This window comes from Cygnus olor, chromosome 27, assembly GCF_009769625.2.
Source record: "Cygnus olor isolate bCygOlo1 chromosome 27, bCygOlo1.pri.v2, whole genome shotgun sequence".
Classification (NCBI taxonomy): domain Eukaryota; kingdom Metazoa; phylum Chordata; class Aves; order Anseriformes; family Anatidae; genus Cygnus; species Cygnus olor.
This window is the reverse complement of record NC_049195.1, coordinates 2,289,171-2,309,643: the sequence shown is the minus strand read 5'-3', so window position 1 is coordinate 2,309,643 and position 20,473 is coordinate 2,289,171. Positions and strand designations below refer to the sequence as shown.

At 37.8% G+C, this 20,473-nt stretch overlaps 1 long non-coding RNA gene across 5 annotated transcripts in view; it reads left to right on the top strand.

Annotated features, from left to right (window-relative positions):
* LOC121060571 overlaps window positions 1-20,181 on the top strand; it is a 92,307-nt gene extending 72,126 nt beyond the window's left edge. For 4 of the 5 annotated variants that reach the window (XR_005814875.1, XR_005814872.1, XR_005814876.1 and 1 more), the window contains 3 exons: window positions 1,539-1,591; window positions 8,658-8,729; window positions 16,341-16,755. This is a non-coding gene — a long non-coding RNA (uncharacterized LOC121060571). Of the gene's footprint in view, window positions 1-1,538; window positions 1,592-8,657; window positions 8,730-16,340; window positions 16,756-17,214 lie in introns of those variants that run through there. The other variant, XR_005814874.1, reaches the window with a different exon arrangement.
* Window positions 20,182-20,473: the final 292 nt, after the last annotated feature.

Below are 20,473 nucleotides of genomic sequence, written 5' to 3'. Positions count from 1 at the left end.
ACTCTGTAGAAACATCTGTATTTGTTTTTGCTTTTTCTTTAAATAATATTTGGATTTCCACAAATTTCTAAAAGTTAGTCCAAGGACCCCTCCTAAGTGGACAGATCTATATCACAGGTATTGCTTCTTGTGTTTCTCATTTATGCAGAGTAATGTCAAGTTTATGTATATCGCAAATTGTTAGCGAGTCGGGATGTGATTTTGTTGAATCAGTATCAATGACTGAGGGCTCAAGTAAAACTGAGCCATAGCAAGTGGCAGTCTACAAGTCTGATTTTGTTTTCTTTTTACGTATCTGAATTAACTTTGTTAGAGACAGGCACTGCAAATATATACGTGAAAGAGAACAATAAAACTCTAATAATTTTTAGCCCAACCCGTAAGGGTGGGTTATGGTTTGGATACTTGGATTCAATCCTCCCAGGTATTGAGCAAAGCAGAGAAGGACTTGAAGGAGCTCAAAGTTTCCAGAAATAAACCCTTTCAGCCTTCTTACTTTTCTCACTTGTCTTAATGAGCAACTTGCTTCCTTTGAGAGGCCAACTGAAGCCAAAACCAAGTGGTTGCACATCCATGACAGCGCCACGCTCCACTGAACCCATGAATATCCCAGAGCAGTGCTGCTGTTGAAAATTGCTGTTGGGGCGAGGAGGAAGATGAGAACAGAGCTGCTGGCACCAAGACCCGAGCTAAAATCCCTTTGGCCGTGGTCAATTTAGCTGCTAAAACACTGCACAGCCCCAGTGCCAGCAGTAGTATGTCAGTGCTGAGGCACAGCACTGCTCCTGGTACAAGGCCTGGCTTCCAAAGCCTGCTGCAATTCTTTCCTTCAGGTTGCAGCTTCAGTCTCATTTGTGGCTAGTAAATGTGGGAGTATGGCCATGGGGGTTGACAAGCCCCATGGTTGATGATAACTTTGGACTCTTAACGATGAGGCCACGAGGAATGTAAAGAGTTTAGAAGGAACACTGAAAGGTGATTCAGGAGATGTCTTGCTGTCTCGCACTGCTTGTTCTCCAGCAGTTAAGACATGGAAGTTGCTGGGTGTTTGTGGTTGTTGGGCAAAGTTGTTGACCAATGAATAGTTAGTGGAAAAGTACTGCTGTAGAGCGAATGGTATAAGAAGGGAGCCTGTCCTCAGTAAAATTAGTTGAAGTTATTGTCATCAATAACGTGGTAGCAGTTACTGATCCTAAAAGAACCCTGGGGTCCCTGTGGTCTCTACGCCACAAGGAAATAATTAGCATCAAGGTTTTGTGAGCTGTTGTTTGCCCAAAGCTTTCTTATTTGAAAGAACTCAAAGGTTCAGGCATAACTTCTCGTGTTCTGGCAAACTAAAAATAGTTTATTATGCGTAAAGCCTTGACTATTCTCCAGTGTGGTTATGTTTCTGTTCCACAGCGACCATTCTGAAAGAACAGCTTTATTTGCCATTGCTAATGGCCAGCATGGATATTTACCAGACACAGGCATTTTAGTTTCTGCTCTGTTATTCACAGCTTCCCTGCATGCTAAAATTCCCTTTATTTATGTTGCAGAAAGTGTGTTTGAGGACTTCTCCCATGGCTCTTCCACTGATGCTGTATCTGAGGTATGTGTTAAGCACTACTCCATATTTTGTTGTGGTTCATAGAAGACTTATAAGCCTGTCTCTAAGAAGAGTACTTTATATGGCATTTTTACTCTAATTTATAAAAATTTGGGGTTAAAATGTACTTAATACATGCAGATTTTACTTTTTTATTTTTATCTGAGTGCTGTCTTTAGGTGCTGTAGTTATGTCAGCAAATAGCTTCCCCAGAATTTCCCAGAATGTAGCTAACAATGATGCTTCCATTTTGTAAGGTTCCTTGAATATGGTTTGGGAAGTTAATCCCTTTATTTAAAGACGAGCAAGACTGTGGAGCATTGCTGTTTAAAATGTCTGCTATCAGGCCTTAATTATTAGTCTCCAAGCCCCATTGACTTCTGAGTTATCTGCTGCAGGCATCATTTGTTTGGTACACCTCTGACCTTGGTGCATTTAACTGATAACAAACTTGAGGAATAATTAAAAAAAAATAAAAAGCTTAGTTAATATAATTAACATCTGCTTATTAACAAAATTATTTATGGGAGAGCTGTCTCAAGTTCAGCTAATGGCTGGAATAATTTTTGCAAGAGAGAAAACCTTGCCTAATTGGTGAGGTGCAGCTACCCTGACGTGTTTGCAGGGCTAACTGTCTGCCTGCAGTTTTGGGGCCAGATGCTCAGCTGATGCCAGTGGGCTCCAGCCATGGGCTGCTTTGCATGAACTAAGAGCCTGTCCTGTCAACTCCAGATCTGATTTATACCCGCAGGACAGGAGCATTGATAGTGTTGCTTGATGCAGCAAGGTGGAGCTCCCCTTCCAGTGTTAATTATGTACTTCTCCCAGAGCATGAAGCTGTGTTGACTTGGAAGATAAATTAGTTACCCTTCTACTTGCCGTCGGCCTTCCTGTGTCGGTTAAGGATCAGCTTGTCACCCTTCTTCTCTTTGTGGATCAGAAAGTCAATTAACCAGTTCCCCATTAGACTTGAAATCTATAGGAAAAAAAAAATCAAACTTTTCTAAAGCACAGACTTCTTGAGTTAAACCACATTTCTTTCTCGTAACTTTGCAGCTCAAGGCAGGTTTTTATTTTCCCTATGGTACTGAGAATCTTTTGTTCAGTCCGGATTACCAGCTGAGTCTGATTTACTTCCCAGGTTGTCACTTACCTTGTGTTTTTAGGATAAAAGAAAGTTTTCTTCATCTCTCTGTTTTTTGTTTCATCTCACATAAAGATGCACTTATGTGAGTTAAATTACTAGCAAGGACGCAAATCAGGCCAGTCTGTGCATATTCTTGTACAGCTCTTTCATTTCTATGCAGGAACAGATAAACCGGTGGGAATAACCTATTGTACTAACAATAGCACATCTTTATTAATGCAGTATTGTTAAGGGAGTGCAAATATTGTATAAAGACAACTCCTCAGTGGTTAGGCACAGCTTACATGGTAGCATGAAAGTATGTGACTGGTGGTAGGGGAAACCAGTATACAACCCTTACAGCTGCTGTCTCGTTTCCAGACAGCTGGGTTGTAGATGCTTCAAACATAGGAATGTTTTGGCAAGATTGGCTCTAACTGGATCTAATTTTCTGAAATACTGACCTTTTTCACATCCTCTGTTGCCTTTTGAGGTAGGGGGCACAGAAAACCCCAGGTCGTGTCACCAGAGGTGTTCAAATTATGGATGAAATTCCAGCTCTGAAGTCACAACAGGGTCGGCACAGCTTCCCAGTGCTGTGAGCCCCATATGGCAACCTCGTGCTTAATGACCATCCCGCTCTTGGAGCTGGTGGAGTGGGAGGACACGAGACTTGAGTTGTATAGGTGTAAATTTGAGGAAATGGTCCTTGCCACAGCTGTGTTGCTGTGCACTATGGCTGTTGCACCTGCTGCAGCATCGGCTTGCTGAAGTGCGTGAATCATTGCCTTTAGCTCAGTTGCACAGCCAAAAACCCCCTTGGGTGCTTCCATTCAGGTTGATTGGGGATATTTTTGTGGAACACAAGAATCACGAATCCTTGTAAGCAGGTTATGTTTTGAAAGGAGTTACAAAGGATTATGATGAGTTACTAAGATCTGTGCATCTTTACTAGGCCACTTGCTGGCATAGGATTTATTGGTTTAGAAAACTCTTCTTGAAAATAGCAGGTCTTCCCAGAGACAGCAGGGACATTAGTATTCCTTTTGCAAACATCAAATCAGCCTACTTCCTTACAATTTCATTGTAAAAAGTCTGCTTATGGCTCTCTAATGAACACTGCTTCCATTCCCACAAAGTGACATTTACTGAATAATGTGTTACAGCTCTCAGTGACTCCTTCCAAGAGAGTTATCATGAGATCTGCAGAGATAATTACCACAGCAGGAATCGAATAAAAACAAATGCAGTTCCTCCCTTGTTTTAGCAACTTTCTGAGATTGCATTTGCTTCTCTCTCTGTTGCCAAGTACATTTTTTCTATTTTTTTGTAGTGTCATTAAAACGATTAGATTTTGATTCATAAGATTCATCCACCGACTTAAAGATGATTGCAACAGTCCCACTGAGTTAAACTGGGGCTGCAGCTTCATCCATGAAACAATTGCACCATGGGCTGAATTATAACCAATTTCTCATCGCTGAAATTGGTTGCACCAGAAAAGCGCTAAGATTAAATTCATCCCATCTAATATTAGGCATGAATGTAGTCAGCCTTGCTTAATACACTCCTACATCAGACCTGACTCGCCTGGGAATTGTCTGTCTCATCATCTGCTGTTGAGTGAATTTATCACATGCAGTTTCCTAATTTAGATGAGTTGCATCCAGGCCTGAGTGTGGACATGTTTCTTCAGTCTTTTAGTTATGATTATTTTCAGGATATCAGTTTTGAAGCACCCATTTTATCTCCTTCCTTTGTAAAAACAATAAAGTAAAATAAAAATGTGTATATATATATATATATATGTATATATATATAAAATTAAATCCTCACTGTTTTGTTCTGTCTTTTATTATTATTATTATTTCCTCCAACAGAGTACTTGAATTTGTTTGAATTAAAAAAAATGAAAAAAGGTTTAAACCTCCTGATTCTGTCTTCTATTCCTAAAATTATCCTTGCATTAGGAGACTGGGGAAGAAAAAAAAAAAAAGCTGACAAGTAGGATGTCACAGGAGACTGTAGTCTCAGTGTAAATAAGGTTGGTTAATATTTTTCTCCCTCTTAAATCCAGTGTGATTTAAGCAAATGTTGCAATTGCTTTCAATTTTGACATGCTTTTAGTTTTGCGGTCAACTAAGTATAATACACTGACCATAGCAGTATAAGGGAAAACACACACAGAAGGGGAAAAAAAAAGAAAAGGAAACCTTTGAATTTGATTTTGATATAAAGAACACTTTTAAGATGGTGCAAAAATAAACGTCATTATTCCACTTTATAGTATAGTATTAGGCATGTTCTTTTTACTGCAGTGTGTTACTTTTGCACATTCCTTATTTAGTGAACGATTCTATTTCTATTTGTTTTGCATTATGTTTTCAAGTGCTTGTTGTTTATGATGACCCCATAATTAGAAATTTAATTTTTGAACTTAACTGCTGATCTCCTTAAATCTCCTCCACAGTTTTTATGTGATCAGACAGGTTCTCTGCTGCTGTAAGTTGCCACTGCTGGATTAAAATCCAAAATTTGGTCTGTGGTTATGTTTTGTAAAGATCTGACAGGTTCACTCTTCCTTTTATGCAGAGTGAAATTAGAAGTGCTTCATTTTTGTTTATCTACTTCCATAGGCAGTTCCTATATTTATAGTATTCAAGTAGTGTACCAATACCAGTACAAGTTCTTTAGAACATCTTTGTAAGAAAATATTGAGTAATACTTTTGAGTTGAATACTAGTTTTTTTCAGAATTGGAATTGCAGAACAGAGTTTGAGCCACATCTCTGTGCAGCCTGGAATACAAGTGCTAACCCAAATCCCATATTCTGAACCCCATTCTAGTGTTTCAGCTCACAGGACGTGGTTTTTTCTTCTACTAGGTGAAGTCTCTTTTTACGTAAAGAACTATGGCAGCAGCAGATCTCTTAGCGAGACCTGACCGAATCAAAGGGGGGGAGGCAGCAAAACAGAAGGACAAAGTGTCCTTACTATTATTTCTGATTGTCCTTTGTCTTTTCAGTGGACTGAACCAAATTTTGGATCCACTCTTTCTACTCTAAATTTCAGTCGTCGTCGTCTGAGCTTTATGGGCCAGTTGGGTCTCTGCTTCAGCTAAGCTGTGGATAAGCTGCTTAGCCTTCAGCCGTAATTGAATCAAAGCCAAATTCCCAGGCCCAGAAGGTTCATCCCTATTTAAACAAAGAGAGACAGCCATGCATGTGGATCTGCTACTGAGGGGGAGGAAATTACTCCTTTGAAACCAAATCCAACAGGAAGATTGTATGTCTTTACCCTTCTTGAATTTTTCTAGTAAATATGTTTTCTTCATGTTAGTTAGGTCATAGAAGGGTTTTACAGAAGTCAGAGCAAAAGATGTTAAAAGAATAAATCCCTTGTCTTCAGCTCAGCCAGGCAAGGTTTGCCTTTAGTGGCCACTTCTCTTCATCCTAATTTTCCAGCAGAATTTAATTTATCTATTAAGTAGATAACAATCTGGATTCAGCGCAGCACGTGTCCCCGTGGAAAATTTTGGCCTCAGTGCCTTGGTGTGGAGGTGAAAGCTACACACAAAGCACAAGGAAGGGAATAGGAATAGCTAAGGTATTTTTTCCTCCCAGCACTTAGGCCATCCAGTCCTCACTTAGCTGCACCCCTGTGAGGTGTGTAAGACAGATAAATAAGAAGAATGTCTAACAGAAATGTCACAATTTTTTATTGGTTTTACTACATTTTTCTTTAAAAAAAAAAAATCCAAATACAAAAAATCCAAATATTTTGGCTTAAGCAATGAAAAACTTTTCCCATCATCTTATTTGCAATCGCTGCTTGTTTCAAATGCAGTTGTTTTCTCAATTGTTAATTAGAGCTGAAGCTTGTTTTTCTGGGTCCAGCAGTGAACTAACTTAGTTTTGCAGCTTCAGGAGCAGAGGTGACACCCTCTGCTGAACGGAGCATGCTGCTGGGGTATGTTCAGGTTCTCATTTTTTATTTTTCAGTTCTAGATGGTATTTTATAGGTTAGCACTGCAGAAAGGTGGAGCACTTTTCCATTGCTCTCATGCAGCATATGTACAGAATCTGTACCTTGCTGTTTCTGCAAACTCTCTGGTTTTGATCATCTCTAATTATTAATATGCTATGCTTTTTGATTGTATATCTGTTTAGGAAAACTGAGATGAAAGTCAAATATGGTAACGTTTTTCTTTTAGTTTATTCATAAGGCCTCAGGAAACTAATGAGATTTATTCTGTGAATTAGTTTATAATTGTGCTTTAACTGCACTGTGACATTTAATAATGTCAGAAGGATTTTGCTTTAGGCAGAGTGATTTCAGCCTCTGTAGAAAATTAATTACCATTTTCTGAATAAACCACTTTTTTTGTGAGCTAAGCGGTATTTTCAAGGTTAAGCTGCTTTCTGATATTTTGAGAAAGTCTTTGAGAAAGGAAATGTATTAAGATTGCAGATCTAGCCTCATGGTTCATATACAAGAAGCTGACTGTGTTCAGTAATAACAAATCAGAACCTATTGTTATTATAAGATTTTTCAAATACAGCCCTAATTTTGGTGTTCTCCAGTGCCTAGATCTCATGTGCTGGGTTTGGAGAGCTGCAGAGTACCCAGGTCTCCTCCCTGTACAAACACCACCTTACACTGATATACTCAACAAGATGGCACTCCCTCCTTTTCTCTCATTCTCTGGACCTACAAACCTTTTTTGTAGTGAAATTAATATAAAGTTATATATATATTTTTTTTTTCAGTGGAACCAAGAAGAAACATTAAATTTACATGTTTTATTTCTCAGGATCAGAGCTCGATCAAATATTTCACTGTTTGGAAAGTGTGAATCAAGCTAAGGGTTAATAAAGCTTTCTTAAAAGTGATTATATGAGAAAAAAATAGAAAAAAAAATCAGGAGAAAAACTAAATACTGGATATATGCTGGTGTTTACACTGCAGGTGTTTACAACAGGAAGTGGTCTCTAAATATCTTAGTCTTGGTGGCGTACAGTAAGGTAGGAAGAAGATGGGTGACCAAGGAGAGAGTGTGGAGCAAGTCAGCAAAAAGTCAGGAGCCATTTTGTGTCACATATGTGCATTACTGACTTCACAATATGGATCAGATACAATTACCTTCCGTTGGTTATAGAACTCATAAAAAAACACTAGCGTTGCTCAAACTCCTCAGTTTCTCATTTAAAATAAACAAAAAAAGCAAACAATACCTCACACATTTTAAAATAGATGATTTCTCCCAAATATTTAATCATTAGAAGTTTCATTATAATAACAATTTCAGGGTGCTTCCAATTAACCTAACAATAACTGTATCTTGGGCCAATAAATGTTCAGCCTTGGGCCGTGAATTTATTAGCCTAGGAAAATGGTTATTGCCTCATAAACAGGAAGCACCTTCAAGTGATTTAATGACTTATGTTTCTCTCACCCTTCTTAAATTTAATCCAATAAACAGCTGAGAAGAGAAAGAGATTAAAAGTAAAATAAATAAATAAATACCAATTCCACTGGCAATTACTTAATCACAAAATTGTGTTAATAAGTATTCAAGAAGTCAGTCCACCACATTGCAGAATAATCTGAAGTTGTCGCTCAAGTAATTCACACAATGTTAGATGACTTCTATTGTATTTTGTGAATCATTGTATAAATAATAGTTATGGTAATATACTGTCTTTGCCATTAACATGGTGTCCTACATCAGTGTTCAAGGACTGCACCTGAAGACATGCAAATTAATTGATTATTCTTAAAAAGGATAACAACCTGCTCATTTCATCAGGCAAAACTCGATATCAAGGTTGTGGGCTGCTGATTTTATGTTTCATTTTAAAAATTCTGGTTAGTATTTAAAATATACATATATATATATATTTTTTTCATATGTATGTCAGCAAAATTTCTTCTTCTTTGGCAGTGTCTACAGAGGAGTATTTGGGATGAGGACAGTTGGAGGTGGGAGTATGAGTGGGCTGCTTGGGGTATTTTGGTAAGTCTTATGCCTCTTAGTTTTAAGATTATTTCAGTATGGTCCTGCTCTGGAATATTTGCAGCATCTTTTCACATCTGCTCAGTTTTTTATAACTTTTCATTGTTTTCTTGTTGTAAAAGAGGTTTTTTTTTTTTTTTTTTTGTTATGTAAAATTGTGAGGAAGAACATGTAGCACTAAATTATTATAATCAGAGTATGGCTCGCTTTTTACACGGCTTAACCTCTCCCTGTAATAAACATTAAGACTGTGAAACCAATATAAGTAGCTCAATGAGTAGCTCTTCAGTGGGTTTTAAGAGGTAAGAGCTCTTCCTTCAGTATGGTGATTTTTTTTTTCTCACCATCTAATTTGAGAGCCTGGCTTTCCTTCTCTGTTTTTCCTGGGTGGTTTGAGATCTTATATGTGGAAAGTTGTATCTTACTGCAAACAACTAGGAATCCTGGTTTTAAGTGCTGAAGGCCACTTTTGTAAGGTTATTTAGGCTTTCACAGTGAGGAGAGGTGACAGGGATTTCCAGAAATTTCATGGGTTTAAGATGAAATTTAGTCTCCTAAATTTCTTGGACACAACTGTGAATTTTTTCCCTTACCATTTTTGTGCTCCTGAAAACCCAAACTTATCAGACTTATTTCCAATTAACGTCTATTCTGTCCATGAAGAATAAATGATACATTTCAGAAAGTTTCATTAATATTGATGAGCTTTACACATGGCTAGTTAGTATTCAAAGTATTTCAATTTGTTATACAGCAAGAGTTTCAACCATTAATTATGTTCCGGTCATTCAATTTTCATAAAATTGAATAAAGTAATGCGTTGGAACAGAATGATGTGTTTGGACCAAAAATATCTTTACTACTTCTACCTAGAAGCAGAACAAAAATGTCTTGCTCAACATTTTTCTTCCACATTTGCATGGCCTATATTTCAGGTATTTATTTTGTTTTGCTAAGTCTATATATAAACATAAGGACACCAGGAATATGTATACCCCTTTGTGTTGGAAATACTGTTCCTGCTTCCTTGCAGATGTGGAAATGAGGCAGACAGATGCTCAGATATATGTAAATATTTAATTTAACTGACTTAAGATCCACATATAACTTCAGGGAGTGAAGATAAGTCATACAGACCTCATAGGTTAGAATAATGTGTAAATTTGAGAGAATTTAGTTTTCTTTGAATCAAAACTTTCTTCTACTTTCTCTTAAAAAGCTATAGGGTTGTCCTTGTAAGAGGTAATGAAAAAGGCAAAATTATATTTTTCATGTTTGCCTGCAGGTTCTTAAGTTTTGTTCTTCGTATGGGAAAGTATTTTTATGTACAATGGCAATGGTTGTTTCAACATGAATCTTTGTGCACACAGATGTATTTCCCAGGGAAGTCTTGCCTCTGTTGTTGTAGATGACAAATGAACTGAAACAGCATTTTCTGATCCTGAGAAATTCCTTTGAATTTTTTTAATTCCATATTGTTTTGGCAGCGTGAGAATTCTTACTATTTCAGCAGCTGAAACGCGTTAAAATGCTGTAATAATGAATTACACAGAACAACTGACAGGTAGAATAGAAAGCAAGGAGACGGGATCTTCAGCATTGCAGCCAATTTGGAAACATCTTATCTGTGTTTATTTGACTGCTTCAATTACACACTTGAAAAAATACTTGTCGTATGATGCCACCACACAGTAAATTAGTCCAAAGCAGACTTTACATTTTTTCCAATTAAATCAACTATGAAATAATATTTTAATTAAAATCAAGCAGTTTTACTTGTTTTTCAGTTGTTAATGAGCTGTTGGTTGAAGTTCAACTTCAGCTTACCGTGGGACAAAGAAGTGGGTATTTAAGACACTGAAAAGAAAGTGGTGCTCGGACTTTCGGATCATTTAAGTACTTCTTGAAAGATTATTTTAAATTAGCATTTTATGATGTCTACTGCAGCTATGCAGAAAATGGTTCTTTCATATTTTCTTTCCCTAAGAAGATGTCACTTTAGAGACTCTGTAAATTCCTAAAATTAGTCTTCTGTAGTTACTGTAAAGGTACTTCTAAAGTGTCAGCAACACAGTCATTAGCCTGCAGTAAAAAATTAGATCCTGTCCATAGTGTTTCCCAAGATAGGCCTTGTGGACCCCAAGAATAATTCTCTGATTTTTTATTTATTTTTTGTGGGGATGGGAAGGTAGAGTAGAATGAATCTTAGATTTTTAGAAAGTTTTTTTCTTTTACATCTCCCTGAATAGCTTAAATGCTGGCATTCACGATGGGAATCATTAGTGCTGTTTCCTCAAAGTCACTTTGACTTTAAAAAGAGGGGTGTAGAATTGACTGTTCATTGCTGAGGAGCTCTGCCAGTGCACAAATGGCAGAATATAATGGGTTGTCCCTGTTAAATCATCTCAACCCACTTATGCTACAAGCTACTGACTACTCTTTTTTCCCCCCCAGTTTGTGTGCTCTGTGTGCAGGAGTTTTTAGACTGACACTGCAGTTGGCTGCAGCTCAGTATAAGAAAATAGACTAGAAAAAGACAGTATTACTAGTCAGAAACCAAAGAACTGGAAATAGATGGTTATCCTCAGTTTGAACAGGGGTTTGGATCAGACGGCCACCTGAAGTCTTTGCCAGATTTACATATTGTGTAATTCTGAAATTTACATATTCTATGATTTCTGAGACGGAAAGGGAACAATGTGAGATGCTCACACAGTAGCTTGAAATGAAAGGAGTATTTTTTTTCAGTTCGTTTACAAGTACTGAAATATAGCTCTACTGAATAAAAAAAAGCCTGAAAACTTTTGTTGTTGATAATAGTAAAATGATTTTTTTTTTCTTTTACATTTTATGTAGGCTGTTTCTGTCAGAACAAAGTTAATGTGATCACAGGTAGCTCATTTCCTTTAGCCTATCTCACCGAACAATTTAGACTGTTTTGTTTCAGAACTGGCATCAACAGGCTTCAGATCATGAGAATACTTTCTGGGTTTTATGTTTTTACGCTTCTGCTGATTTCAAGAATGCATTGAAACGAATCAGGTCTCATAGACTCTGAGGAGTCCTCTCCCATGCGTTCTTGTTTCCTGCAGACATGAAACTACAAAGCATTACTAGAGTCAGGTGGCCAATTATGACTTTACTTCTTCAGAGAAATGGATTATGAATTTGAGGGGTATATACCTGAAACTAGTTGTCTGCCACGTGTAGATATTTTGGAAGCAAGAAAGAAGAATAAAATTCCATGGAAAACCTGTGGTAGGGATTTGGTTCCTTAAACCTTATAGGAAAGGCTACGTCAGCTGGTGGCCTGCAACAGGATGTACCAGGTTGGAAGGCTTCTCCACAAGATGACATTTTAAATCCCAGCTCCTTTACTTGTGAAGTTTTGTGTATGGAATTTGGGATTAAAATTACCATCCATTTGGATGGGCTAAAACTTGCGATATTTTTTGTGATGGGAAGATGATGACTGCAGCTGGCAGGAATGGGCTAACACTGCTGAGTGGTCCATTTAGGAGGTGACTGGGAATGTTTTCATTGGCTTTAAAGAGTGCTGGGTATTTACCAGCAGGTAAATTATTTACCAGCAGATATTTACACACAAGGTTTCTGTGAAAACCTGAGACTATTTTTGTGTTTCCATGTCGATTACACTTGGCTTCCAAATCAGAGGCTTGTCGTATAGCTCAGTGAAGTCACTTATTGTACCAGTCCTACTATGGCCCTACCTTGCCTCACCATGCAGTTGCAGTTCAGTTAAATTAATCTTGATAATTAATGAGTTAGTGCAGAAGATAACGTAAGTGACGTGATAGTAGCTCAGATCTAGCTGATGTCATGTTCTGCTGTGAAGAAAGGCTTAGCAGTTGAAAAACTCACCACTTATGCATCCATACAGACAAACCCTTCATTTTCTTTAAGGAGTCTAGTAAACTAATAGAAGATATGAAGGACTGTATTTTACTGCTTATAAATAAAATTAAGTGCTACTGAGATAGTTTTGGGTAAGTCTAGGTCTCCAGACAAAGTAGGTGGCCTGTCATGAACCATTTGGGAATGTACAGGAAGTTTTTTAAACAGAAGAAAAGGCTTTAGAATCACTTGCATTCATAAAGCAGGATAATCCCTTGGCTTTATTGCCAAGTAACTTTGATGTGGAATTAAACCAAATTTGCATTTTAATACCTAATTCTCTGTATTTCCTCTTTGAAGTAATCCTCTGTTTTGGAGAAAAAAATTTTGAAGCATACTTTGGTAGATTGTAATAGTGTTCCTCTATTGAGAGATGGAATCAATATGGTACATAAAAGTTCATGCACCAGAGAGGTTTTAAGGAAGATGATGGTCGGAGAGACATGGCATTTAACTACCCTGACTCTAAGTATTCTTAATCCTGATGCTCCCCAGTAGAATGATACAGTTGTTGTGTGATCAGAAGGAAGTCACTTAGCATCTGTGTTTCCACTGCACTGTTAATGATAAAGTATTTACAGGGTTGCTGTGGGAGAAAAAGCAATGGAGATCACTTGTGGTGTTTGCTGTGGTTTCACCACACCTGAGGAGGAGGAGGCTGGTGCAATTCCAGGCTGGGAACCTCTATGGCCCCGAGGGAGAGGACTGTTTTGTATCATGATGATGAACTTCTGCCACCACTCACTTAACTGAGAAAGTTAGTGCCTTTCCTGGACTGAGGACACTCTGTACTTTTATTGGCAATTTTTTTCTGTTGCATGACTCTCTGCAAATCTTTTCAGCTATGTGTCCCTGTTTCTTCTTTCCCAAGTATAAAATGATGTTATTACTAGCTTCCTAAATGGCTGTGTGATCCAGAAATATGAGGCACTATTTGTAAACAAAATTGCTTACGGTCATGTATGTCAATAATGTGATTTTTTCCTAAGGTTTTCTAACTTGTGTTCCACCATTATATATTTCCAATGCTTGTAGTGGTATCCAAAGCAAGCAGCAACTTTAAGTTGACCACATTTGTCAAATGATGTAATTTTTGCTTAATATATAAGGCATCCTAGAAGCCATGCTAAAATACAAGATGTAATCCTAACAGTTCTTGTATTTCCTCTGTATTTATCCACCCATGTGTCAACTAAGAATGCTTCAAGCCTAATAGGTGGCATTCAGTCACATGGAAACTATATATTTTTATTCCTTAGGGTGAGGTCTTACTGAGGGTAGAATCTGGACCAACAGATTTGTCACTATTAATGGACTGTAAAATAAACTTCAGTGCTTTGGTTCGGCCAAATATCCACTGAGCGTGCAGGAATCAATACCTTATTTTTATATTTATAGAAAGCTCTTTAAATCTTTAAGAACATGAACAACAGATTGAGGGAAGGATTGGAAAATGACATGGACATTGAGAAAATTTAGAGGTAAAATAGTGCTAGTGATTAGGTGCTCTGAAATATCGAAAGTCCGGCTGTAATTCTTCAGGAGTGCTTGATGTGGCAGCTCCTGTGCCTGTCCCTGGAGCATTAGCGACAGCCAGGCTGTTTCTGACAGCGATGTGGATAGGAGGGATCAAGAACCTGACCCAGACCAGCAATTCCCAATTTATTAGACTCTTCCCTGAAGCTGAAGTTAGAATTTTAAATCTCTTTTCAGCTCTATTATCGGGTAGCCAAGACAAGGAATATTCAAGGGCATAAGACAAAATATATTATTTCTACTTTATTTCTATTTAACCTTCACAATGCAAAGTGATTTCTTTTTTTCCTGTTGGAGTCAAGTAGTTGCACCTTCTGAAGAGAATTAAAATGGGAAATATCTTTGAGCAGGAATTACAGAGGTGTGTAATAATTGCCTGGCATTTCCATACTCTCTGAAAGCAGTTTGAAGCTTTAAAGGAGGCATATTGTTCAATTCATCATCTTCCATGCAGCATTTTTACTTTTAGCAAGGGACATACATCACAAGGCTCAGCAAGTTTTAGAAATGGATTCTCAACGTGGACAGATGGTGTTTAAGATGCCTGATGAGAAGGCTGACTTTCTCAGAGTGAGGCAATGTCAGAAGAGGAGACAGCTTCTTCGGTTGTTGTCTCATTTTGCAAAGTGACCAGTGTTGCAAGTGTAGCACATTCAGCCGCTGCAGCTCTGAGCACAACAAAAATTCTTCAGCAGACTGGAGGCAGCTCAGATGTGAAGCACACAACAGTTATCCATGCATGTGGTGGCCTCCTGGAAAGAGCAGCTGAATTTCCAAACTTCATACTATGATCTTACCAAGCCTGGGGGCTCCTGAGCACCCTATGATAGATTTGTGAATCATCTTTTCCTCCCTACCAAGATTTGAAAAGCTATCCTAAAGGGCTCCATTGCGTGTCCCTAAACAGAGAATAATTAACAACATGATTTGCACCGTGATCAGCAAGATTTTTGTGCTTTGAAACTTGCCAAGTACTTGCAAAGAGCCTTCCAGTCTCAACTTCTGTTTTCTTTTTATTGAAGTAGAAAATCATTTTCAATCAGCGTGCATATGAGCCGAGAGTGCCAAGTTTGTGCAGTTACAGTAGCTTCGCAAACAGCAATCCACCCCGGGCAGCTGTTAGATGCGTTGTACACAAAATAAGACAGCCTGCAGCGTAGCACTTTTATTTTAACATTGGAACTGGAGCTGGGAGAAACAAAGCTTTTATTCCGGTACAATAGCAAGCAGAAAGGGAAATTATTTAATCGCAATTTCATACTGCAGAAGTCTGTGGTATGTTCAGGAGCATACACAACTCCTAGGCATTGCTTAGCATCCTTCTATACCAAGTATTAAGCACATAGGAAACAGAAAGACCTTAAGAAATCTTTCCATAGGATTTTAACATCTGTCTATGTGCTTCTTCAATATCTCGGTATCATTTTTTCCAAGAATGGTTTGAATATTGTATATGATTGAATACTGAGTAGGATTCAATGATGAGGAAACTGAAGGCAAGTTATGCTTCTCGCTCTTTATATTTCATGGAAATTTTATGTTTCCCTTAATATCTTGGCTGAGAAAAACCCTAACAGTTGAAGATCTTTATTTTATCTGTTTTACATGGTCTTTACAGAGGTTAAATTTTAATTAAAATTTATTTTTGAACAGCCCAGTAGCACACGTGTAGCTGACAGTTCTCAACTAAAGCCTTATAAATTGTCCTTATAATTGTTCCAAGTGATAAGATGAGGTGAAATGGCCTCAAGTTGTGCCAGGGGAGGTTTAGGTTGGAAATTAGGAGAGATTCCTTTACTGAAAGGGTTGTGCAGCATTAATACAGGCAGCCCAGGGAAGCGGTTGAATCACCATCCCTGGAGGTCTTCAAGAAACGTGTGGATTTAGAACTTAGTAGCATGGTTTAGCAGTGGACTTGTCAGCACTAGGTTAAAGGTTGGACTAGATGATCTTAGAAGTCTTTTCCAACCTGAATGATTCTATGATTCTTTAGGAGGACAAGCAGTTTCTTTTTCCTTTAATTGAAGTTGCTTGTTTTGCAAGCGTCGTTAAATGTGCTTATTTTAATGAGTTAAAAACATTTAGAGAGGAATGGAGTAATTTCTGAGTATGTCTGTCTGTGATCATTATTATCAGGTGCCTTTTTCCTTTCTTCCACAGGTACATTTAATTGGTTGTTAAATGGTTAATGAAGTCAGGGTTAACATCATACAATGTCCCTAAAGGCAATGAGGAACTACTCATTTTCTGCCCCTGAAAGGAGGATGAACCATTACTATAAAATTCAAGGTCTTTCATACAAGCATGAGCAATTAACGTTAATCATTCAAAATCTCACGTGCTCATGATCACACTGGTATTATTTTTTCACTGATGAAAGTAGAGAATTAATTAGCTGTTTTCTTTTTTTTTCTTTTTTTTTCCTTACAAACTGTTTTATTCAATTATTATTTCCTCTCAAATTTGAGGGGGCATTTGAGCTACAGGACATGCCACCAAACCTTTAAGAAACATTTAGGAGGGAAAAGTTGCAAGTTTTGATAATGTGCAGTAATATGCACTTGCTCTTTTTTATTTTATTTTTTTTCCTTCCTAGGAAGCCATTATTTTTTTTGTAAAATTTTCTTTCACCTTCGCTTGCCTAGTTTTAATGATCAATTGGCTGGCTTTAGTGCACTGCATTTCTCTAGCATGGAAAACTTAGAGCTGGAATAATTTGGAATTAATCAAAAGACTAACCAAAATGATATCATTTGTGACAACTAAAGGACAGCATGGTTGTACTTCTGCTCTGCCTTTGGTTTAATGTTAGCATACTGAGATACTGAGTTTGCATGAATGCATGTAGTCAATGTCAGCAGATTTGGCTTCTGCTGGTACACTACACTTTTTCCCTCTTGTTTGAAAATTAAACATTTTTTGAAACTGAAGTGTTGTTTTGGAAGACATTTATCCCCTTGATCAGAACCATTCAAGCTCTTTCTTGTGTGAGTCTCTTGGACTAATCCTTTGTGATAAGATTTATAATTTTTAGATGCATCCTTGTTCCTTATGTATGTGCTGACAAGGAATTAGATATTCATCATCAGCAAATAAAACTGAGAGGAATGAATGGGGTTTCCAAGGAGCTGCCTCTTCAAGGTGTTGCATCTTCAGGCTGAGATACAAATACCAGCTTTTTATAATGCAGATCACAATATAGCTCCTAATTTTCCATCCGAGATGCTTAAATGCTTCCTGCTGTCTTAGTCATTAATAAAATAAATTAACTTTACCTATAAATAAATTTAAAAGTTTAAATCTTAATGAGGTCATAGAGATGGAAATAAAGGAGTTATATGTATCCATAAACCTGGGGACTGTTGTGCACTTATAGCAATACAGGTTTTCATGCTCCAAAAAGTAAGAATCATCTTCTTTCTCTGAGAGTTGAAGTTCAGGACTAGAACTGTCTACCCAAATCATGATGGCATGCTTGTGTATGACCTCTTCCAAATTTCTTCCTAGTCTATGTGTGAGTGTCCAGGCTAATCCTTGGTTACAAACTGCTTTTGAGTTGTTTGAGGGATCCCCCAAAGTTCCATGCATTGCTGTCAGGACTTTAGCCAGGCTGAAATAACATGAACGTTTTTCCTTTTCTGGTTTTCTAGAAAAATTAATCTTCGACCTTTCTTGGCCCAGTTCATTTTAGTAAAGGATCTGCACACTGAGCTATGAATTTCATTTTGCAATGAAAAAGAAAAATGAAAGAGTGGCAGCACTGATTCCTGTTGAAAAACAAAAGCACCCTACTTGTGGCTGCTCCTTTGGATTTATTCCTCCAAGGAGCAAATAATTCCATGTGGATGCCATTGCAGCTTCATTTTTGTTTTAAGAGAAGACAAAGGATTTTGCTACAGAGATGATACTTTGACAATAGACAATAAATGAGATCTTGATCCCATCTGAAAAGTGACAACCTTTTCTCTTCTGCTAAAGCTTGACTCCCTTCTATTTGTAGAATAAATGTGTCATGGGGCAGTGGTGCAGCTGTTAGTTATTTGGGTGTTGAAATTTCAGGGGTGGTCAAAAAATGGAGAGAAAAATTGGGAATGAGAGTCCAGAGGCATTGTGCTTGAGAGATAACTGTAAGAGATGGATTTATTTTGGAAGATGGTGTCTCGCTTTAGAAATGAACCTGTCCACCTGAAGAAAATGTTCCTTCTAAAAATAATAGACCTAGTGTGTCTTTTGAATGTACCTTCCTCCAAAATGACAAAGCAGCCCATGGAAAGCAATGTTTCTGTTTCCATTGAATTGGTTCTCTGTAGTGTTTTTTTTCCATCTGCACAGAGCTGGAGGAGACTCCTGCTACCATGTCCCTTCTCACAGGTGTTCCTCAGCATAGGAAGATTTCATTTTAAAAGGCAAATCCCTCCAAACAATCCTCCCCCAGGTAAAACAGAAACTCTTTTTGTTAAATTGCCTTTCATGCGATGTCAGCCAGTGACTGCAGAGGCTAGCAGAGCCTTGCCTTTTCTCCTCTGTTATGCTGTGGAATTGTGAAAGGTTAAACATCTGCATGTCTTTGGTGTAATTAGAAAGTGATGGGACAATGTCTTCTCCCTCCGCTGGACCTCTCTTCCTACCAGCTGCCAGTGAGCCTCCCTGCATGGCTCAGCCAAACCCCAGACAGGGAGAAGGGGCAAAAAATGTATGAAGCCTATTAATTACCATATGTATAAAGGAAAGTTTACTGCTCTGTGCTCAGTCCCAAGGACACATTGGGAATCTCCACTGGTCTGAATCAGACACAGTTCATCTGATTCGAGTGCTTAGTGCCAGGGATTAAAGAATGTGAGCTGAGCCGGGGCAGATGAACGTGCATGTGAAGCTCAGAGCTGGGTGGATTAGGGGCAATTGGATCAGTATGACCAGGCCACTGAGATGCAACAGTGGTCCAGACGGCAGGGTCTTTCAGTCAAAAAGAAGGGATGAAAATATTTCTAGCAACATCAGCTGGGTGTTTTGTCTTGGAAGAGAATCTCCAAGGGGCTGAAAGTGGAGATAGAGCCCTTTGTGCTGAGGACATAAGGGTCTGAATGCATCTTTATCCATTGCTTTTAATAAAGTAGTTTGAGAGAGATTCAGGAAGTAGAAGACACATAATGCATGAATAGATATGACAATGATATAATGTTTTTTCTTTTTTTCCTTTTTTTTTTTTTTTTATTTCTGGAGGCTACCATAAATTTCATGCCAGAGGAAGGGACCAGGGAGAATGATGCAATGCTGCACAGTGAAATAAACAAACAAAAACTGCGACAGTGGCAGCTTTTCAACCCCATTTTGTATCTGTAATGTGTTTATGATCCAGCTTTGCTCAGGGAAATGCAGGGATCAATTCCACTTTTTTTTTTTGTGCTCCATTATTCTTTGATTTTCCTGCACCAACACAGGAATGTCATTCTTCAGCTTTGTAAAGTAGAAATTACTTTCTTCCTCACAGAGCGCTGTTAAACCCAGAGATGGGAATTATGCAGTATAGGATCTATCCCATTCTTTAGCAAATGTAATTTAAAAATCTAATCAACTGTTGACCTGGTTTGTTCGCATTAAGCTTTGACAAAACATTTTGTAGGCTAAATGCAATGCTGTTGAGAGATCACGAATGTGCAGAAGGTTGTTGAATTGAGGTTTGGATCTCTGATACAAACGTTGCACTAAAATTAATGTTTGGCTGAGATGCAGGCTCAGACAGGGTTTTTGAGGATGAATTTTGTAGCGCTCAGGTTTTGAGAAATGTGAAAGAGTTCGTTTTTTTTTTTCTTTTTTCTCTTATTTTTCTCCAGTCAGCCCCTTGCGTGAGTTGCTTTGATGAAACTTGGCAGATACATAAAACTTGCAGAGATCTCTTTCCTGATATTCTATGTCACAGGGCATTGTCACAGTGTCAGTAAAGAACAGAGCTTGTAGAGGCTACAAATATGGAAAGGGGTTGTGTGTTTCTTTTTCCGTGTCTTTTCTTTTTCCGTTTCTTTTTCTGTGTCTTTTCTTTTCTACTGTAAACAATAAAAAAGGGTGTACCTGTCAGCAGAAAAATATGCATAAACTGTAGGTTTTACTATTATTTATTTCTGTCCTGTACTTAAAAAATTCCTTGTTCTTCATGTGGTTCCTTTTGTCTTGATAAGGCAATGAGAAATATTACCTTTCCAGTGACTCTGGTAACCTCGCACAGCTGATTTTTGAGAACTTTGTTTTCTAAAGCTAAATTGCTTGTCACTGTAGCATTAATGTAAAGAGATTATAAA